This window comes from Vollenhovia emeryi, unplaced genomic scaffold, assembly GCF_000949405.1.
Source record: "Vollenhovia emeryi isolate VEMERY1.0 unplaced genomic scaffold, V.emery_V1.0 DF939210.1, whole genome shotgun sequence".
Taxonomy (NCBI): domain Eukaryota; kingdom Metazoa; phylum Arthropoda; class Insecta; order Hymenoptera; family Formicidae; genus Vollenhovia; species Vollenhovia emeryi.
The window spans coordinates 622,289-627,393 of record NW_011967156.1 but is presented as its reverse complement, the minus strand read 5'-3'; positions in this window follow the sequence as shown (position 1 = coordinate 627,393).

Below are 5,105 nucleotides of genomic sequence, written 5' to 3'. Positions count from 1 at the left end.
ATTACATATAATTGGTTGACATTGTTTTTTTAATAACTTTTTAATAAACAACGAGCGACGGCTAAATCCTTCTGAGGGTTACTCAGGAGGGTGACCTCTATAATATATGTCAAGCCCAAGGTTATTGGAGGTGGGTGTGTTAATCTAAATAATTACCGTTAAACCTAGTTAAACAATTACTATTGTACGAAAACGTATTATGTAAGATACACGAGCTTTCGCGTAGACGGATGAAACGATTATCGACAGTAAAATACCATTTTCAACGTGAAAAATAATTATTATTTGACTCTTCGTACTTGTGCAATGATTCGATTCCAAGTTGGATTGGCAGCTTAAATTTACGTAAATGAAAGTTAAATAGTTCTCCGTCGATATTTAACATTGGCCTCTCTACGCAAATAATTAGACCCGCTTTAAGAACGAAACGTTTCCATTTGCGCGAGCAAACGTCAAGCAAAGAATCTCTCTTGGATTGTCGGCAACTCATCGCTCCATTACGTTCTCCTGAACGTTTCCATCGTCCTGGCTTATTCAGGGACTTCGTAATAATCTCGGTTGGTGATATTATTTATTTAAACAAATTAGAAACATGAAAATATCGCGGCACGTGCCACGTGTGCCTCTCTAACGGGACGTGCGCCTCTCCTCGGGGTATATAATAGGCAGCGGAGATTTATAAATAGGTTGTAAAGTGCAGCCCACGTTGTCGCTTTACGTCATGATAAAAATCGCGCGCGTCAATTCCGGGCTCGATCGCGGGAAGCGCGTAATACGTAAACGAAAGGAAAGTATCGCGGCGCGTTACGTTGCAGGCGCCGATTACGACAGGTATACGATAATGCGTACGGTGGCGGTTGACGTAAGCGGCATCGGCCAGTCCGCTGATGACCTTAACAGGTGTGCGCGTACTTAATGCGGTGTGGCCATTATTTCGCGGTGGAGTCGGAAGTCCTGGAGTCGCGGATGTTACCCAGTCACGACTGTACGAACCGCTCCGCGTCTCTTCGCACCCGCACCCACAGAAAACATTTCCGGATCCAATGCTATTACACTTGAATGCATCAGAAAATAGGATCGATAAAGCGCCAATCATATTTATTATAGAGAAAGGAATATTTTAAATCAATTCGAAACGTCAAAGCCATTTAGGACCTGGCACAGGTGGAGGTAGCCAATTAAATTACTAAGTGAATCCATATATCGTCTTTTTCCAACCTGTCCTGCGCGCCGTTAAATACCGGACATATAACGCAGGTTTTTCATTAGGTGGAATCATTTTCGTCAGTGAATTCACATGTTATAAAATCGCTGAACGATTTGATAAATTATTTTAAATCCTATACTTAGCATTCGTTACAGTAATCCCCCTCCCCGTAGTGAATTAAAATTCTTATTGCGAAAAATATTATCTCAGCCAGGAATATTTTATTCTTAAATGAAAAATTCTAAAATCTAGACCAAAATGACAGTATGTGTCGTCTTGTGTCGAATATCGTGGTGCCAACTTGGTGCGCTGTAAGATGGAGGGAAAATTTATTCTAAACGCGAGAATATACAAACTTACATTTATATAAGTTACTCTTGTCTCAATATAGTAAGTCAATCTTTTTCAATCCAATAGAGGAGAATAAGAATTATTGATTTTATTTTGATATTGTCTTATTTTTATACTAAATGAGGTTGTGAGAAATATAAATGCGTCAAGAATATTTTTGTCTCGGTAACAGAAATCCTTTCTGAGGGTGCGTCTTTTCCTTTTCTCTCCTGCGGTCCTACTCCCCCCCCCCCTCTCTCTCTCTCTCTCGGGATACTACGAAGGCTACTACTTGGGCAGTCGCAAGCACGCCGGTGTACCGACACAATATAAAATATAAAAATACGATGCACGAGACGCGGGAGAGTGCGATGTGAAATATAATATCGCCGAGACACGCGCGATAAGATAATAACCGCAGGAAGTAACCAATTACAAAGTGCACGTGACTAAAAGATAATACAGATGCGTGGTCGCGTTGCATAATACAGTAGTAAAAGCCCGCGCGTTCTTCACCCGCAGTGTGTCTCGCGGCTCGATTCACTCGCGGGCGTTTTTCGCACTTGCATTTGTTTTCGAGGCAACAGCCGCTGCCAACGCTTTTATTCGTGGATTTCTCAGTCGTGCTAAAACTTAGCTGTACAGTTTTCTTTCAAAATCCGGATAAACGAGAGAAATGTGAAGAGATTTTTTTCGGAATCCTCTTCTTCGTGTAACCTTTTATATTTAATTTTCTTCGTCTATACACCTCCGACTTGTTTATCTGCGATTTCTGTTTGACGATTTTAATTTTGCAAAACGCAACTCCCACGAACAGCAGGGCTTTTATTGCATTATACTGTTTATTTTACTCTCGCAACTGATCAAATATTGCTTTAAATTTCACGAACGTCATTGCCGCTCGTTTAATGCGATTTTCGGTAAAACAATCTCGATTCTAATATTCCCCGGTTCACGTATTCGACGCGTCTACTCGGGTTGCTGCGTATTTAGCAAAAAGGACCGTCTAATTTTGACTTTTATGTTGACACGACGTCTTTGTGATAAATTCAACGCTCATGTTATACTTAGGCCTCTGATAACAATCGTCCCTCAGCTTAACTCATATTTACGCGGTTTGTGCGAAATTGATTAATTACGTTGCAAAGTTAATCCCTTCGTCGCCGAGTCCCGATGGCCAGACGACGTTAATAAGATCGGCCGGGGCTGTGCCTGTCGGCGCTATTTACCGCGGCCAATAGACAGCACATAGAATCGTGCTTGGGCAAGGTCGGTGGAGAAGCTATAACTGGTTTTCATAATTTATTACGATTCCGCCGCGTGTGCCCCGCGCGCTCGGACCCTCCTCTTTTCATTCATCGTAAAGGAAACAGGTAATGTACCTAACGAGGAATTGTCGGCCTACAACGCGCTCGCGCGGGCTCTCTAGGATAAGATAGTGGTATTTCTACTCGCGAGAGACTCCATTCAGACGTTTCCGTCGGCTCGATCTACCGTTACATTCTATGAATCGGAAACGTCGGCGATAAGGCACGTTCGCGTGCTTTTCTTTTATTGACTCGCGCGCCCCGCGGGAGCCTCTCGCGCCTCATTGAATATCGACGCGACGCTCGCGGCGAGAATCGATATCGTGTCGACGGGCCCTCGCGGGAATACAACGGGGATTCGTTTTACGGCCGATTCGCCGGATTCCGCATGTCCGCCCGGGTCCGCCGCACCGCGCGCTGGGCCACTTGTGGCGTATTACACATATGCACGTATTTTTAAACGATGATCTCAGTGCGCGAACGCCGCTGTCGTTTAATCGCGCGATAACTGACCCGCCGCAACGCGCTACCGTAACGAAGAACCCGCCGGTTGCAGATAACTCCCTACGCTGCTGAGGTCGCTCAAGTACGAGACGCAAGGGGGTAACCGCTAGCTCAAATGTTGTCCCACCGATTACACGATCTCATCCGATTACAAATAATCTCATCTAATTGCAAATAATTTTCTTATATGCACGAAAATTATGTAACGTTATTAAACCTCAAACAGCTGTGTTAGATTTCCTCAAAATATCTTTCTCTTATTTCACTAAGAAGGATTTGCTTGTAGAGATAATTTCAGTTAAAATTGTAGTACTCGGTCATGTGTTTCCTTGCTTCCCACTTTTCCCACTGGTCTAACCGCGGTCTTAACGAAAACTAATTTTGTACTTGTATTTACTGGTTATCGTTCCAAATTTGCGCGCAAAGGTGCATCAACGTTTCAACTCGCTGATGTTCCAACAGCAACTACTTCAGTTTCGATTTCACTTCTTATTGTGAAAAGAATACGCGCTTATAGATGTGAATTACGATATATATTTGGCTATTCACTAAAAGAAGTAAATTTTGTTGGAAAATGAAAACAAGCTGAGAAAATGTTCAAATTTAATGTTTATTGTCTAACGAGTGAAGAAACTTGAAAATTAAGACTAAACGATTACACGGGGATTTCGTGAGGATTTCATAATGATTTCGGAGACACTGACCCACGATTACATCAAGTGGTTACCCCCTTGACGAGACGGAAATCGAATGATTGAAACGTATCGTGGAACTTGATAGGGGGGGAACAGGGGGGGGGGCAATCTCCGCGAGATTGACTTAACTCGCTTGCCGAAGAACTTGAGAAAATTAATCTCAAAGTCGTGGAAATTAGATTTACATCGATTTGAGTAACGAATAGCTTAAGAAACTTAATCTCAATTTTATTACCTAAAATTATTTGAATCTGAGACTCGTGTAAATTGGTTTCAACTTCCTCGAGCTCCTCGATAAAGCGTTTTAATGACTTCTGCGTAGAACTGCACTTTCGGACAGTGTGAACTTTGTAGAAAGTTTACATAGAAAGTTGCCAACGTTTTTTCCGTCCTTCCGAAATGCACGCCATTGTCACCGTCGAACGTGTAATAAGAGCTAAAAATTGTCTGTTGCGATATGCGCACGTAATTTGAAGCGTTTAACTTAAACAATTTGCACGACTGTTTAAGTAAATAGCAGCTTCCACTATCGAGACTTCGATGTAAAAAATATACAGATGCATGCAGACGTCTAATTTCTTTATAACCTGCCGCGGTTATTTCTATATCAATTTACGGAACATTTTCGTGCTGAATAATTATCTTAAATTATCACTTTTAATTCTGTCGAATATAAATTATTTTAACTTGAAAAAAAAAGCGCAAATGATTAATAGCGACAGGTCGAAATTCGGCGTAATTTTTAGCGGCATGTTTTTAACATGAGGTCTGTATTTGGAACTCCAGACGAATTGTTCGAGGAAGCGAAACATCCGCAGGAAACGTTTCAATTGCTTTTGCCTGAGTCAAAACCGTTCTGAAGTTTCAACGTTTCCACAGGCCCGAAATCGCGCAAGTGTGTACGATCTTGTTAACTCGCGACGTGAAAAAAACTACGCGAGATAAAGTCTTTTTCGTATCAAAATCTATTGAAAGTAAAAGCAAATTGGGGGAAAAGTTAGAAGCAAAGCGACTTCCCGAAACTACGCCACGCCTCGCTATTTCTGAATAATTGATCTGCCG